A 17,687-nucleotide genomic window follows, 5' to 3' on the forward strand; every position below is an offset into this window, starting at 1 on the left:
ACTTAATTTTTCATTGAAATCGTATCATAACATCTGCACAATTCCTGGTGTTCATAAAAGAAAAAAAAAAAAAATTGTTCGTGCGCCTATCCTTCACATAAAACAGCCGGGATCTTAGATAAAAACAAAAGCTATTTCCGCAAGAACCATTCACAAAAATACCAAGGCATATATAAATTTCAGATTCATTCTGATAACGTGCGAAATCAGCGTAAAAAACAAATTAAGAAATCATTGTAGACTGCATAAATTACACATAATTCTGCAATCTTTTTTTTTTCACGTGTTTTTCAGTCTACATCGATAGTTGATGTAACTGATTCCGGTTACATAATTGTTTCGTAATAAACCCATCATTGCTGACGAAAGTGCTCAGTAAATATTTTCACGGCAAAATCGGAACACTCGTGTCACGAACGATTAAATTATCACGGGGTACACTTAACAGACTGGAGTCGATCCTTTAACATACAAGAGGATACAAATATTTTTAACAACCACGAAATGAGTGCTAACAAGTGGCGTGCGCATACTTTTGGAAATTTCAAGATGAAATTCTGTTGTCGGCACGAGCATTAAGATCAAGCTCTAACGTAAGGGAGAGAAAAAGATTCAAGCAATTTTCCCGACAACGCATTAAGATTTCTAATTGTTACATCGGAGAGAGGCCCCACGAGACATTATTTTTAAGCAGTTCCTCACTTACGTGAGAGTATTCACAGGGAAGGTAAAGTAAAGAGAATTACGATGCGATTTTGCTCTTAGGTTTGTCAGGCATTTATTTTTGCTAGTTCTACATCTACATCTACATCTATATTGATACTCCGCAAGCCACCCAACGGTGTGTGGCGGAGGGCACTTTACGTGCCACTGTCATTACCTCCCTTTCCTGTTCCAGTTGCGTATGGTTCGCGGGAAGAACGACTGTCTGAAAGCCTCCGTGCGCGCTCTAATCTCTTTAATGTCAGCTGCAGCCTCCTGCGCCACAGTGATTTTTCATTTACGAAGAATGGAAAAAAAGGTTTAATGTCCAGTCGACAGCGACGTCATTAGAGACAGAGCACTGTTGGACAAGGATGACGAAGGCAATCTGCACTGAAAACGCGAAAAATGTAAAAACGGACGTATGCATTATCACATCGCACTGTACACACACTAAAATTATTTGTCATCGGCAATCTGTTCGGGTTAAAGAGTAACAATGAAATCTACAAATACAGAACTAGAAGGAAAATGAACCAACAATGACATCTAGTGAATACAATTCTTACTCGGAAGTAGCGAATTACATGGCTATGAAAATCTGTGACAATACACTCACAAAAATGAAGGGTCTGACAAACAACAATAGTTGTCTCAACAGTTGAAACAGTTATCCTACACAGATGAATGCCGGACATAACGACGTCTGTATGAATCCACGAAAAAGTATGTCTAGTGGGTAGATTCTGTTAAATGTCAGATTTCATACCATGAAAATAAGCGAGAATGTGATGTAATGAACTGGAAACTATAGAAAACCTGAGTAATTAACGGCTTCTCATCGAAGCGCATCGCTGACACCCTGTAGTTGCAGACAGTATTTGTCAAGCGGTGATTTGTAGAGAACTACAGCAAAACGTCAGTGGGAATGTAGTGCAAATCATGTTTGATTCTTAAGAAACAAATGCAATAATTTTCCTAACGCTGTTGGTTCCGTGTGCATTAACGCCAAAGGCAGTAGTTTACACTCTACACTGCTCACCTTAACTTAGGACGCCGAACGCGAGCTCACTTGCCGGCAGCAGACGCTCAACTGTCAAAACAGTTGCAGCACTACACGCTCTGCCGGCGTGCTCGCGGGCGCTGTTGCCGCGTTATCGACCGACGCTGTGCTCGCACTCACGAGTTCACTCCGAAGGGCTTCGCCGTGTTGCTCGTGTTGTCAGCGCCTGGCAACGTGGCTCGCACGTGCTTCACACGTGTAGGCGGGGCACAAGTCGCCGGCGGCCAATCGCAGCTGTTCGGGGCAAGGTCGACTGACGCACTGAGTCGTGAGTCGGTTTGATGTCAGGTCAACAATGCGATATGACGTCACGGCTCCGAAGTGATTACCGCTCGCGGAAAATTTGGATACTGCTAATTCTAGTGCGCCACAAAGGTAGAAAGGAAATCTTTTAAATTTACTATTTCCATTCCAAACTTCAAGAAGGTGTCCTGCAAGAAATGAAGTTGAGGTAGGAGTTTATGCTTTGGCAGAAGTAAACTCCTTTTCACACCATCGACTTTCTTGCCGCAGTAGACTATTCGAGGCAAGTGAGCCTATTACAGCGCTCCCAGCGTTTCATCCCTGTACTGAGTCTCGTCAGTTTCGAATGGTATTTTCTTTTACAGGTCGACGCAAAAATTACGTGTGTGTCAGAGCTGTCTATCGTGCAGTTTGACATGTGAACGGTGAAACTGAGGTTAAGAGGGAACGAAATACAATAACAAAATTCAGGAACAAGCAATGACAGTACAGTTTAGTGATGACCAACACGGAATTCATGATGGAAGTTAATGTCAAACGTCGTGTGGTAAATTCTCTGAGAACTGAAAGAATAGGAAAAGTGTCATCCTAAAATTTCAAAAAGTATGCATTTATTTGCTCGACAAAATATCTACTTGCAAACACCTCAAACAATATCTGTTGCTGTTGTGATCTTCAGTCCTAAGACTGGTTTGATGCAGCTCTCCATGCTACTTTTTGTGCAAAGCCTCTTCATTTCCAAACAACTACTACAACCTACATCTTTCTGAATCTGCTTACTGCATTCATCTCTTAGTCTTCCTCTACGATTTTTCCCACCCACACTTTCCTCCAATACTAAATTGATGATCCCTTGATAAGTCAGAATGTGTCCTATCAACCAATCCCTTCTTTTGCTCAAGTTTTGCCACAAATTTCTTGTCTCGCAAATTCTGTTCAGTACCTCCTCACTATTTACATGCTCCCCAAATGGGATATCCTGGCCAATAAATGCCCTACAATCATTTCATTTCAGTTAAATGATCGACCCATCTACTCTTCAGCATTCTTCTGTAGCTCCACATTTCGAACACTTCTATTCTACTTTTATCCAAACTGTTTATCGTCCTATTTCACTTCCATACATGACTACATTCCAGACAAATACCGTCAGAAAAGACTTCCTAACACTTAAATCTAAATTCAATGCCCACAGATTTCTCTGCTTCAGAAATGATTTTCTTGCCATTGACAGTCTACATTTTATATCCCCTCCGCTTCGGCCATCATGAGTTATCTTGCTGCCCAGAAAACGGAACTCATGTACTACTTTAAATGTCTTGTTTCCTACTCCCTTAGCATCACCAGATATAATTCGACTACATTCCATTATCCTTGTCTTCCTTTTGTTGATGTTCTTCTTATACCCTTTCAAGACACTGTCCATTCCTTACAACTACTCTTCCAAGTTCTTTGCTGTCCCTGACAGAATTACAATGTGATCGGCAAACCTCAAAGTTTTTATTTCTTCTCCTCGAACTTTGGTTCCTGCTCCAAGTTTTTCCTTGGTTTCCTTGATTGGTTGTTCAATGTACAGATTGAATAACATTGGCGATAGGCTACAACCTTGTCTCAGTCCCTTCTCAACCACCGCTTTCCTTTCAAGCCCCTCGACTCCAATAACTGCCGACAGGTTTCTGTACAAGTTATAATTAGTGTTACACTCCCTGTATTTTACTCCTGTTACCTGCTACCTTCGGAATTTCAAAAGAGAGTATTCCACTCCAAACAATACCTAGAATGCAGTAAATACCGCATTTTTGCTTTATTCTTTCTATCTTGTTTTCTTGATAAGTGGCAAATAATATACAAATTATTTTTCTCAATAAGTAATTCTCGCTATTTCACATAATTGTAACTGACATTAGCTGAATTTTCCGTCGGTGCTTGGCAGAATGTGATAATAATATTAATATTAGAAAATGTATTTCTTGTTAATATTAATTTTAGTTGAAGCACGTTTGTCTACTTACGTAGTCATTTATGTGTAGTGCAAGCTTTTTCTATGTAAAATGTAGATATATTTTTGCTTTCGTATATTTTGTCTCTTTGGTTGGAGAACACTGATGGGAAAAATGCAAAGACAGTATACATTAAGAAGGCGTGAAAGCAGAATCCATTTCGGTAATACGACAGCTCGACCAGAGTAGGTCAGCTTCTGAACAACAAACGTTGCCATAGTCCCTTGTTTCTGGGCTTGCGCAGTGTGCAGAATACTCGGAACTTAAAGAACTTCACACTCGACGCAATCTATAGATTGGGGGATGGGAAGACGAATTCCGCCTTATGCAAGACATCTTTTTTCTGTTTTGTTTCACCCAGACACGTTTCAGTACATTTTGTGCTATCTTCAGCGGGTTCTTTTTTATTTTTTAACTATAAAACTGTTGTTACAAATTAACATTTAACGAAGCTTTTGGTACATAATATTTAAAATTGTGAATGAATAATTGTTTTAAAATATATACATCGTTTGTTCATATTTAACAGTTGAGATATTTATTAACGACCTGATGTATTACGTGTTGTTTATAACGTTATGTGAAAGTTCTGTTTATAGCTAAATGGCAGAAAGAGTGGATGTGTGCATTAGTTTACATCCCTTACATGATACTATTGGACATCTATTTTGGTAGCTATTCTGCTACACAAGCTACAACTTCTCATCTGCAGAACAGCAAAACGTAATTTTTATTTTTCTGTTTATCATACATTTACAAACGGAAATGAATATGTATTACGTTTTTCGTGTTTATCTTACTGTTTTGATATTGTGGTGCTTTCTCGTATGTTGTTGGCGAAGTGAATAGGCAGAATTCGTGACTTATGATCGCTTGACACTGCACTTTCTCCGATTTTTCAAAACATAGGCTGAGTTTTCGCCGCTATTATGTGTTGTTGTGGCTGTGTGGTGTTCATTTGTTTCATAGCGCGTTTGGCTGGATGAGCCTCCCAAGTTTGAAGTGTATTTGGCGTATGCGGTTTTCGGTTTGTTTGAGTGTGTGTATGTGTGTGAGTGTGTGTGTGTGTGTTCAGGAGTTGGGCAGAGAGAGAGAGAGAGAGAGAAAGGGAGGGAGAAAGATTTTTTTAATGATTTGTTTCGGTGTGGGTGTTATTTGTATAGTTCTTCTATTGTAGCGAAGATGGTTTTATTGCACAGTGATGTGTATTCGTTTCCCATTTCGTAGCAAGCACGGACATAACAAGAAGAACTGCAACACCACAAGATGATTAAATCTAAAGATTATTGGCGTCACAGACAAACTCGCGCCGTAGTTGATTGCTGATTGACACGCAGGCACGAAAAGTACAGACACTTCGAATAGTCGATTTCGACCAAAAAGCAGCTCATATAAAACTGGCACAGAGCTATGAGTTTGGGTTGTATAGTCGTGCTTGGATAGTCCAGTTGGTATGCCGTCACAGTAGCACAGTCTGTTCGATCAGGGGCTGACCATCCTCTTGACCTGTCATGATAAATCCGTTATGAACTGTTGACGATAAACGGCGAAGAAAAAAAAGAAACAAAGAAAGAAAAAGGAAAAAAATTGGACAGGTGCGACTAGGATTCGCGCACTAAGAGTTCCGTATGAACTTAATTATGTATATACACTCAGACACATAAATTAAGGGTAGCTGCAGAATGTGGTGCCACACAACGTGGCACTACACGAAACTGGCGCTAATAGCATAGGCACATAGGGAACAGACACGACACAGATCTGTAAGTCCACGGTATTGGTGATAAGTTGAGAAAACTGTCCCAAAACAAATGTGCTACAAAACGCCACTGTTTCCTGCGCATGACCCCGACATCAATATGGGATATAATCACCATGCACACGACGTACACAGGCCGCACTACGGGTTGGCATACTCTGGATCAGGTGGTCGAGCAGCTGCTGGGGTATAACCTCCCATTCTTGCACCAGTGCCTGTCGGAGCCTCTGAAGTGTCCTAGGAGTTTGAAGACGTTCAGCGATACGTCGACCGAGAGCATGCCAGACGTGCTCGATGGTGTTTAGGTCTGGAGAACAGGCAGGCCACTCCATTCGCCTGATATCTTCTGTTTCAAGGTACTCCTCCACGATGGTAGCTCGGTGGGACCGTGCGTTATCATCCATCAGGAGGATGGTGGGACCCACTGCATCCCTGAAAAGGCGGACATACTGGTGCAAAATGACGTCCCGATACACCTGACCTGTTACAGTTCCTGTGTCAAAGAGATGCAGGGATTTACATGCACCAATCATAATCCCACACCACACCATCAAACCACAACCTCCTTACAGGTCCCTTTCAAGGACATTAATGGGTTGGTATCTGGTTCCTCGTTCACGCCAGATGAAAACCCGGAGAGAATCACTGTTCAAACTATACCTGGACTCGTCTGTGAACATAACCTGGGACCACTATTCCAATGACCATGTACTGTGTTCTTGACACCAGACTTTACAGGCTCTCCTGTGACCAGGGGTCAATGGAATGCACCTTGCAGGTCTCCAGGCGAATAAACCATGTCTGTTCAGTCGTCTGTAGACCGTGTGCCTTGAGACAACTGTTCCAGTGGCTGCAGAAAGGTCCCGAGCAAGGCTACCTGCAGTACTCTGTGGCCGTTTGTGGGCACTAATGGTGAGATATCGGTCTTCTTGTGGTTTTGTGCACTGTGAGCGTCCCGCACTGTAGCGCCTGGACACGTTTCCTGTCTGCTGGAATCGTTGCCATAATCTTGAGATCACACTTTGTGGCACACGGAGGGCCCGTGCTACGACCTGCTGTGTTTGACCAGCCACCAATCGCCGTATTACTCTCCTCCCTATAACGTCATTCATATGTGTTCTTTGAGCCATTTTCAACACACAGTCACCATTAGCACGTCTGAAAACGTCTGCACACTTACTGGCTGCACCGTACTCTGACATGCACCAACACACCTCTGCACATGTGTGGACTGCTGCCAACGCCACAGTGGGACAACCGCAGGTCAAATGCACCACATGGTCCAACCTCAAGGTGATTTAAACTGACAAACCGCCCACCAGAGCGTTGTTTCACCATGTATCACCGTTATCCTTAATTTATGAGCATGAGTGTAGAAAGTTAATCCATTCTGGTAATCGAGAATCTCGACCATTTTTGCCTGTTATCGACGTTCATACTGGCAAGATATCGGTCTCAGAAATTCCGAGATTTTAGAGAATGTTTTAATTTCAATAATATAATTTTGACATACTGTCATAAAGAAGGCAGGCGACCCTTATTATTATAATTAATAGTTCTGTATTCAGGCTGACTGGATTGCAATGATAAAAGTCAAACATTAGGACGTGTTTCGGAATTTATCCACCATCAGATATCCAGGAGCGATTGCTGCGTGCAGATACAGCGTTTCAAGTTGTACGTTAAACAAACATCCGCAGACTAGTACGAGTATGAGCAATAAAGTAATTCCTTGCCGGAAGTTTAACTTTTACTGTTGCGACCCAGTCAGCCAGAATACAGAAGTGCTGATTGTTTTAATTTCAAGTTTGACTTCGAATAAAAAATAACAAATTAAATGCTTATTTCGTGTGATTTAATTACAAATTAACAGTTTCGGATTTTTTTCTTTTATTTGTATTGTGAAGGCTTGTTTCTTGCCAAATTTCATGACTGTAAATCAATGAGATGTACCCTATACGTTTTGTTGACTGAGTTTTTCAGTATCAAAATAAGCGACATAAATGGCCGATCTTTTGAATGCATTGACTTAGAAGCTTATAACTGGATGTTACGTTGTTTTCAACATGTGACGTAAGTTTCATCCAGTACTAAAGGCCCGTCCACACGCAACGATCTGTCTGCGCAAATGTCTGCGCACATCACATCTGCGCAGGCAGATCGTTGCGTGTGAACAGAAGATTTGCACCAACCTGAGGTGTGTGCAAACCTGGAAGTTGGAGTTGGAGGTTTGAGCGAAACCTCTCAAATCTGTCGGTTCAAACCACATCTGCGCAGACAAGTCGGAGCGTGTGGACAGGAGATCGTCGCAAATCTGGCACGAAACAGCTGTTTGCTCAGTCTAGTGTTTGTATTTGTGTGCACAGGGCATTAAAATGGCTGATACTCGTCAGTGTTCTCGAGAGTTTGTAAGTGAATTCATTGAAATATACAGAAACCACCCATGTTTGTGGAAGATTTAAAGTAAAGAATATAGTGACCGAGACAAAAAGACAGCAGCATACAATGCTCTAATTGAAAAATTGCGGGCAGTTGGCGCCTCGGCAAACAGAGAAACGGTAATAAAAAAATAATTTCGTTGCGAACTGGCGAAATTATTTGCGGATGGATGTCGAAACTTATAATTATCTCTTAAAGCATGTAACCCCTCATATTATGAGAAAAATACTTGTATGAGAAGGGAAATTTCTCCTCATGAACGCCTGGCAGTAACATTAAGATTCCTAGCAACAGGAAGGAGCTACAATGATTTGGAATTTTCATCTGCAATATCGAAACAAGCATTGAGTGAAATAATACCCAACACATGTGAAGCTGTTTACGCTTTCCTGAAAGATGAGTTCATGAAGGCAAGTCAAGTAAATTAGTCTGTCAGCGAACTGTTTACCGAAAAGAGTTATCCAAAGTTCAGAAATCTAGAAGATCTGGTGTAGGAGTAGATCAAGAATACCAGCCAACGTTATGGTATTTTGATCTACTTGGCTTTCTTAGTGATCAAGAAACGCCAAGACCAAGCAGGAGTACAATTGAAGATGAAATTGGAGTGCCAATGTGCGAGGAAATGGAACACGAGGTTATGTAAAACAAAACAGGTTCGCCCTGCAACTCTCGCAGTAAATTTACGTGACAAAACTGCATTCGCTTTAGCAGCCACTGTCTGCACCATTTTGACCGCTTTCTCTGTTTCCTGCGGTGGTCTGAATGTTTTTTGCAACACAAGTTGCGAACACAGACCACAACAGAACTTCCTCCATTTCTTTTTATCAAAATAACTGAATTAAATTTTGACGTTTTCGGGGAGCGTAGTCGCTTGCCACTGATATTTCTTTTCTACACCGACAGATGGCGGGCGAGTAGTAGATTGGGGTTTGTGTCGTGTGAACACACCACATTTGCAGCGATCGTTTGCATGTACAGACATCTGCGCCGATGTCTGCGCAGACAGATCGTTGCGTGTGGACCGGGCTTAAGGCTGTTCATAAAATATCGATATTTCTTCCACTAAGGCTTCGACCATAGATATTTATGGTCGAAGCAGTAAGGTCAATTTATATAGGCGATATTTTCTCCTGCGATATATCGATATCATAATGACAGTATCGAGAGCTGATATTTTGATTTTATATTATATTTTTTCACAATTTTCGGTAAATATTTGAAGTTATTTTTTTGGAATTGTAGTAGTATATTATTTTACTTTCACTGCGTGAAGGAATCTTACTACTTTAGGAGCTTTCATCACATCCAGACTTCATATTGACTGTGTGAACTAAGTATATCTGGAACAAAAGAAGAAGAAGTCCGATTGCACTGGTGGTGTGGGTGGGGGTGACGGCGTGAATAGAATAACAAGACTTCCGATGTGAAGAAATTGCACACCAGTGACATGAAAAAATTGTTTTAACGCAATTAGTGAGCTATTTCTACACATCGCCGTTCTTCAAAAACAGTTGCCGAAAATGAGGAACAAAAATCTAAATGTCAAGATTATTCTTTGTGGTGGGCGGAGACGTATGAGAGGAAACGCTGAAGTAATCGGCTCTCAGCGCCTCCAATAGAAATTGCAACGTTTAGCTTCACCATGCAATTTTGACACTACAACTGCTAGGTCATTGGCGTTGGAAGACATGAAAAAATAGAGAAGTCGACACGAAGTGTTCCAGACAAATCTGATATGTGACAAAATAGAACGACGGTCCCATCGGACACTTTTTGCTGTGCTACTTAACACACAGTTACCCTTGTTAGCAAAGTGGTAGCCGCCAAGTGTGAACGTGCATCATTTGCCTCTCAGTTCTTGCTCAAAGGGGCAAAGTAGGCCGCTAGCTTGTTGATTTACAGAATATCTAGTTATAAATCAACTCTTAAATATGTTGTTGTTGTGGTCTTCAGTCCAAAGATTGGTCCGATGGAGGTCTCCATGCTACTCTATCATGTGCAACACTCTTCATCTCAGTGTAAGTACTGCAACCAACATCCTTCTGTATCTATTTCCCTCAGCATCACCTGATTGAGTTTGACTGCATTCCAATATCCTTATTTTGCTTCTGCTGATGTTCATCTCATAGCCTCATTTCAAGACACTGTCCATTTCGTACTTAAATATAAGTTCTGAAACTGCCAGTATATTTACAATGTGCGATCGATTTTGTTATAGGCAAGTACTTCGATGTTTCTTCGTCGATATAACGATACATTTTTATCGATGTATGATTAGATTAGATTAGTTTTTCGTTCCATAGATCCGTCCTGAAGAGATGCTCGTGGATGTGGAACTTGTCAATTTTTTTTAAGCTGAAATAACAGTGCTAATAGTATTAGTATATACAATACTTCATTTTTTAAGCTGAAATAACAATACTAATACTATGAGTATATACAATACATCGTTTGTATCTATTAAAAAATTCGTCAATGTGTTAGAAGGAGTTGGCCACTAGTAAGTCTCTCAGGTTCCTTTTAAACTCATCTTATTTGTAACTAAATTTTTTATGTTTGCTGGCAAATTACTGAAGATGAGTGTTCCTGATTAGTGGACCCCTTTTTAAACTAAAGTAAGTGCTTTTAAGTTCTTGTGCCCATCATTTTTGTTCCTGGTATTGTATGTATGAACTGAGCTGTTTGTTGGAAAGTAAATATACTGAGAGGCCGTAGTTAGTATACCCAGTTCTTTGAGGACGTCCGTGAATTTATTCCAGAAATAATACGTATTACACGCTTTTGGACTCTGATAAGTGAAAACTTTTGTTTGACTTGAAGAGTTACCCCAAACTATTATACCATATGACATTATGGAATGAAAGTAGGCAAAGTTGCAAGCTTTTTCATTTTTATGTCACCTATGTCTGCTAACACTCGAATTGCAAATACAGATTTGTTAAGGCGTTTCTGCAGTTCTGCGGTGTACTTCTCCCAACTGAATTTATTATCAAGTTGTAATCCCAGGAATTTAACACTGCCAACCTCTTCTATCTGCTCTTCTTCATACTTTATACATATGCTGTGTGGGAACCTCTTACAGGTTCTGAATTGCATATAGTGAGTCTTTTCGAAGTTTAATGTCAATGAGTTGGCTTAAAACCATTTTTTAATATCCATGAAAATATCATTAGCAGATGTCTCTAGAACTACACTTGACATACTATTTATTGCAGTACTTGTGTCATCTGCAAACAAAACGAATTCTGCTTCTGGCAGTGTAACTGATGAGAGATCATTAATGTACACAAGAAAAAGCCAATAATGATATATTTTTAAATATCAATATATCGTATTTCCGGTATTTTTAAAAATATCAGCAGTCTTGTCTTATACGTCTACATGTTCCTAAGAAAAAGGTTTTTTACAATCAGAGAAACAGACAGACATATGGACGACAAAGTGATACCATAAGGGTTTCTTTAGATTGAGGTACAAAACGTAAAAAGTAGAGAGAGCACCAGCCCACAAAAGGCAAAGGTCCCAGGTTCGAATCCCAGTCTGGCAGACAAGTGTAATCTTCCAGTAAGTTTGAAACCTCCGCACACTCCGCTTCAGGAAGCCTTCATTAGTAACCAAGAGTTGCTTTGAGAATGTGTAGACATTTTGGTAACTAAACTGTAAGATTTTCGCTACTTGCCACAAGCACTGCATTATCCATAGTAGTAATCGAATTCATATATTATCTTTACTTGCCTTTATCAAATCTCATCATTATGAAATTTTTTTGCCCACAGTGTCCCGTAACAATGCGAGTATGTGGGCGAGTTATTCACCCACCTCGGCCTGTTGCTGAGGAGAGATGAATTTATCACACGGCTGAACGCTAGCCGGCAGAGGGCGCACCGCAGCCAGCCTGGCTAGTTGACCGTTTCCGCCTCATGCGAGTTCAGGTGCAGACACTATGAGCGCGTCGCCGGAAACGGATAAGTCCCAGAACTGGGCTTTTGGACGACTGACGCTCGCACTGCCTTTGTGCAGAACATGCTCCAGGAAGTGGCGAAGTGTCAGAGATTGTTAAAGATGGCCAAATTACAGCTCTTTGAGACTTGACAATAACTCGCATCAAATACACTGAGGCGCCAGAGAATCTGGTATAGGCATGCGTATTCAAATACAGAGATATTTAAAACAGGCAGAATACAGCGCTGCGGTCGGCAATGCCTAATAAGACAACAAATTTCTGGCGCAGTTGAACGGTTACTGCTGCTACAATGGCAGGTTATCAAGATTTAAGTGAGTTTGAGCATGACGTTATAATCGCCGCACGAGCAATGGGATGCAGCATCTCCGAGGTAGCAATGAAGATGGGATTTTCCGGTACGACCATTGCACGAGTGTACCGTGAATATCAGGAAAACGTCAAATCTCCGACGTGGCTGCGGCGGGAAAAAGACCCTGAAAGAACGGGACCAATGACGACTGAAGAGAATCGATCAACGTGACAGAAGTGCAACCCTTCCACAAATTGCTGCAGGTTTCAGTGCTGGGCCATCAACAAGTGACAGCGTGCAACCCATTCAATGGAACACCGATATGGGCTTTTGGAGCCGAAGGCCCACTCCTGTACCCTTGATGATTAATTTGAAACTTGTTTGTTTTGCCATATGCAGTGTCACAGGAAAGAAGTACACAGAGATGGAGCTGATGGTTTTGTGTATATATCAAGAGCCACAAGATAAATGTTGGTTGCAGAAGTGTGCAATGTATCGTGGTGCTGAAGCGATTACTATTGAAGCATTACACATTCAGGATACTGACATTGACATAACCGACGCATTGTGTGAGGGACGAGAGTTGGTGAGAAAGACAGTAGAGTCAGAGAAGTTTGTTCTAGAGGTTAGGCATCGGGTCATGAAAGGAATAGCTGACCTTCACATCTGTAAAATTCAGAGACAGGCCATAGCAGAAGTAAAATCAGCCACATCCCAAAATACTGACACATTAGCTCTTCATTTGCTGAGAAGTGGTCTATAGCTTTGCAGAGCGAAATTCAAAGTTACCTCTGGCACACATCACAGGTATCAATATTCACATGTGTTGTTGACTTCCATGGGACATTACAATGTTTTGGTATTGTCAGTGATATCTCATTCATGACAGTACACATGCATGCTCTACTGTCAGCATGATAACTGATGACATAACATCTAGAAGCCATGCATTTCCTAAACATGTGTATGTGACTGATGACACAGCATCTCTTTTTAAAAATGCTTTCAGCTTTATGAGCTTGGTCAACACTGTAGTACAGAAATTCAGATAAAAAATGGATATTTTCAGCAACAGGTTATGGTAAAAGTGCATATTATGAAGTAAGAGGTCTCTGTAAACAGCTTGCAACTAGATTTAATCTCCAGCATGAAGCTGTTGATGCTATAAGAAATGCTACTGGGTCCGTACACACCATATCAACATTAGTAACAAACATGAAACTTTTAATTCTAAATTAAGGTACATTAAGGAAATTCCATTTAAAAAAAGAGAGAAGAGTGGTCTGCTATCAAGCCTGTGGTATGAATTCAATCAAGTCACCACTGGGTTGCATCCCAGAGTGGCACATACATTGCAAGAATGGTTCTCCACAAAATGCAGCCTGTTGCTGTGTGTGAAATGCAGAGATGTCAGTGTATGTTAGAAACCTTTGCAGTGAGCCACTTCATTTCTCATTTCCTGTGTGCATGGTAATCAGCAGTGGGTGGGAAACATAATAAGTGTCTCTCATGAGCTGCAGATGGCCATCATCAAAAGATGTGTGCAGTTCCCATGTCCCAAGTACTGCTCTTGTTGGATCATCCTTGTCCATGTGCAAATACAGCTGGGCTATTCAAGTTCAGTGAGAAGCAGATGGAAAAAAACAAATGAACTCTTTTCAACAATGCGGTGTTGGTTGCTAGATTGTAGGCAATTTTAATTCATGGAAAGTCATGAAGAGGTAAAATCATATCAGAAGACAATAATAATATGTGCATAATATTATAAAAAGAAAAGTGGGTATAAATATTCTGTATCTCATTTTTGTTATAAAATGCTTTCAAAGAAAATTATGAATTGTTTTCCCACTCACTTATAATGTTGTAAAGTAATTATTTCAATTCAGAAAAACCTGTTTTGCATGACATTTACTTAAAATCAGCGATCAATTTAAATATTTAAGTATCCATGATTTTATGACCTTGACGGTAGAGCTAGGTCTATTTAAAAAATTTCTAGCATTTTGTACAGACAGGTATTGCCACTCTGACTGTATGTTCCCTAAGTACAATGACCAACTAATATACTATGAAACTTTTGGAATGTTTAGGATGGGGGTTTTGGAGAAAATAATTTCTAAATAACCAAAAAATTTCAGACACTTTTGTCTTTATGTACAAATATTTCGACGATTTGAGAATTTCATGCCTTAATATCATAGCAGTCCTTCCACTTTATCATTTCTCAAGACACAAGACAGTTAACATCCTGTGACTATTCATATTTTCAAAACATAATTTTGAAATTTGAAAAAAAAAAAAAAAAAAAAACCTGGGGGCTCAGAAGTGATTACGTATCAATCACATCTCATAGTATTGGGAACAAAGTCTTTATTGAAAATGAATTCATATCTCTATCTCTTTTGGTTTCTTTATTACAATTTTTCAGTTTTTGCTTTTGTTACAACATTGTCACGAATACTCTCATTTAGAGAGGTCTGTAACATTTTAACAAATCACCAGAAAATCAAAATATTGCAGTCTTGGAGAGGTATCATGTGGAACTTCAACATATATTTCTTTCAGCAAACTTTGAAATAATGATGTGACACATTCACTCTTTATCTGTATGACTTGGTATGAAATCCCCTAAAAATACAATAAAAATTATGATGAAATCATCTTGATTATGACTGTAATCTTGCTCATCCCTTGGTTGACATCTGCAAAAGATGACAAAACTCACCCTTGTAAACTGAAAGTTAGTTACATGTTCCTTGGATCATTTTGCATGAAAGATCATAGTGATGTGGAATGTGCAATTTTACATTCACATCACAAATTAATCTGTACATCTTTTACACATTACAGTAATAGAAATTCTTCTGCAGAATAGAAGGAGTTGTTAAGGATAAACTTTCTCAGTTTGTTATCGAATTTTACTTTGCTCAGACTACCTTAATGTGTAGTAATGATTATCATTTTAATGGTATTGTAATTACGTACTTCATTGTTCCTTTTGAACTGTAGTGGATTATTTACAACAAACTTCATGAGGGAATAAATGTATTGTGAATCAGTAGTCAGAATGTCTAACTCCTCAAACAGATGTCAACAAGATGATAATGGGTGAGCTCTACATATTTTTAAAGCAGGTTTTTGGACAGTGAAAATTTCCTTTTTTAAAGATGAGTTACCCCAGAACATTATCTGTATGACATGGAAGGAAAATATGCAAAACATGTCAACTTACTGATTTATCTCTTTGCAAGATATGCAATGATTCAATGATTCTAAGTGCAAATGTGGCTGAACTAAGTTGTTTCAGGAGTTCCAGTTTAAATTCTCATCAATATGGACACCTAAGAATTTTGAAATTTTCATCCTATTTATTATTTCCTCACCCTGTGTTTGCAGAATTGAATATGTTGTGTCTTTTTCAAAATTGAGGGTTAGACCATCCACAGAAAACCAGTCAACTGTACTTTTAAGAACTTTGTCTACCATTTCTTCTGTTTGTATATGTATGCTTGGATTGATTACAATACCAGTGTCATCTGCAAAAAGAACTAATCCTGCTGTTATGTACTAGAAAGAAGATTGTTTACATACAGAGTCTGCCAGAAAAATGTATACACTCTTTGTCAGGCTCTATCGAGATATCAGTATTGTCGTTTGATTTGAATTACAAGCGTGTTGTAGTACGGTCCTCAGCTCAACAGATGTTAGTACTTTCATTTCAGTATTGAGGAAACAAGATAGCTGGAGCACGCTTAATATTCGAGCAACGAAAATGTATTGTGAAGTGGTTTTTCAAGTTTGATAATGCCATTGAAGTGCAATGTCAGTGAAGGCAGGAGTTTGAAACAGAAACACCAACCCTCCTAACAACTAACTGCATCATTGAGAAGTTTGAATTGCATAGAACAATTTGTGATATTCACAAAGGACGTTGTGGAAGACAGCGTACAGTTACAAGTCCTGCTTTGTTGGCTCTCATGTTGGAAACGTTTCTTAATTCTCCACAGAAATCTGCTACACAATTTGCATGTGAAGTGGGGGTTGGAATTACAAGTGTACGAAGAATTCTGAAAGTTGCAAAATGGAATTCTTACATTCCACAATTACTGATTGTGATTAATGATGACGATCCTGATTGCCAAATGCAATTTTGCAAATGGTATCAGCAAATGGTAACTGATGATGAACAATTTGTGACAAAGGTAGTGCAGAGTGATGAGGCACAATTTAAACTTAATGGTACTGTGAATTGGCATAACAGTATGGGCACTGGAAAATCCACATGTTTATGTGGATAAAGTGGTCAATCTACCAGGGGTTCGTGTGTTGAGTGGACTATCATCTAGGGGCTTGGTAGGACCCTTTTCCTTTAATGCTGCTGTCACTGGAGAAGTGTACCTGGAAATGTTATGCACATCAGTTTTGCCAGGTATATGTGTTCTTTATGGAGCTGATGAAGAGGTCTTCTACCAACAAGACAGGGCACCACTACAATACCACCTAGCCATACGAGCTTTCCTGGATGACAATTTTCCAGAGCACTGGATTGGATGAAGAGGGCCCATTGAGTTCCTTCCACGGTCACCAGATCTAACTCCTATGGGCTTTTACTAGTGGGGAACTGCTGAAAGATAATGTCTATCGACATAAGCCATGTGCAGTGGAGGAACTTTGCCAGGATATTACAGCAACATTTGCAGCAGTCTCCACTATACCATTGACTGACATAGTTGCGGCGACCACCAGTGGTGAACATTTTGAACATTTAAAGTAACCATGTGCTAAACCGAAGGTTGAAAGGTTGCACAACATATGTGATCAATTATTAAATGTAAAATAAACACATAAGTAATACTTTTCATGCCTTAAAGAGTGTATACATTTCTCTTGTGGACTCTGTATATGAGAAACAGTAGTGGACCTAAGATTGGACACTGGGGAACCCTGTAAGTGATTTATTCCCACCATGAATTATGTCCCTGAACTGTATTATTTGAATTACTAAGTACAACTTTCTGCATTCTTTTGGTTAGATAAGGCATTATCCATTGCATGGCTATAAAATCAGTCCTATAAAAAGTCAATTTATCTAGGAGAATACTGTGCTTCAGGCAGTCAAATGCCTTAGACAAGATGAAAAAATACCAATTGGTGCTATTTAATTATTTAATACATGTACAATCTGGTAAGTGAACATGCAAATGGCATTCTAACAAGGGAACCTCCCC

The 17,687-nt window shown here is 39.7% G+C and overlaps 1 protein-coding gene across 2 annotated transcripts in view; it reads right to left on the bottom strand.

The window, feature by feature from the left end:
- The window catches only part of LOC126411141 (uncharacterized), a 160,462-nt gene extending 158,566 nt beyond the window's left edge, over positions 1-1,896 (bottom strand). The window contains exon 1 of one of the 2 annotated variants that reach the window (XM_050081342.1): positions 1,745-1,896. The gene's annotated coding sequence lies outside the window, so the exon portion shown is untranslated. The remainder of the gene's footprint in view (positions 1-1,744) is intronic. The other variant, XM_050081341.1, reaches the window with a different exon arrangement.
- Between the last annotated feature and the right edge of the window lie 15,791 nt (positions 1,897-17,687).

This window comes from Schistocerca serialis, chromosome 1, assembly GCF_023864345.2.
Source record: "Schistocerca serialis cubense isolate TAMUIC-IGC-003099 chromosome 1, iqSchSeri2.2, whole genome shotgun sequence".
NCBI classification, from domain to species: domain Eukaryota; kingdom Metazoa; phylum Arthropoda; class Insecta; order Orthoptera; family Acrididae; genus Schistocerca; species Schistocerca serialis.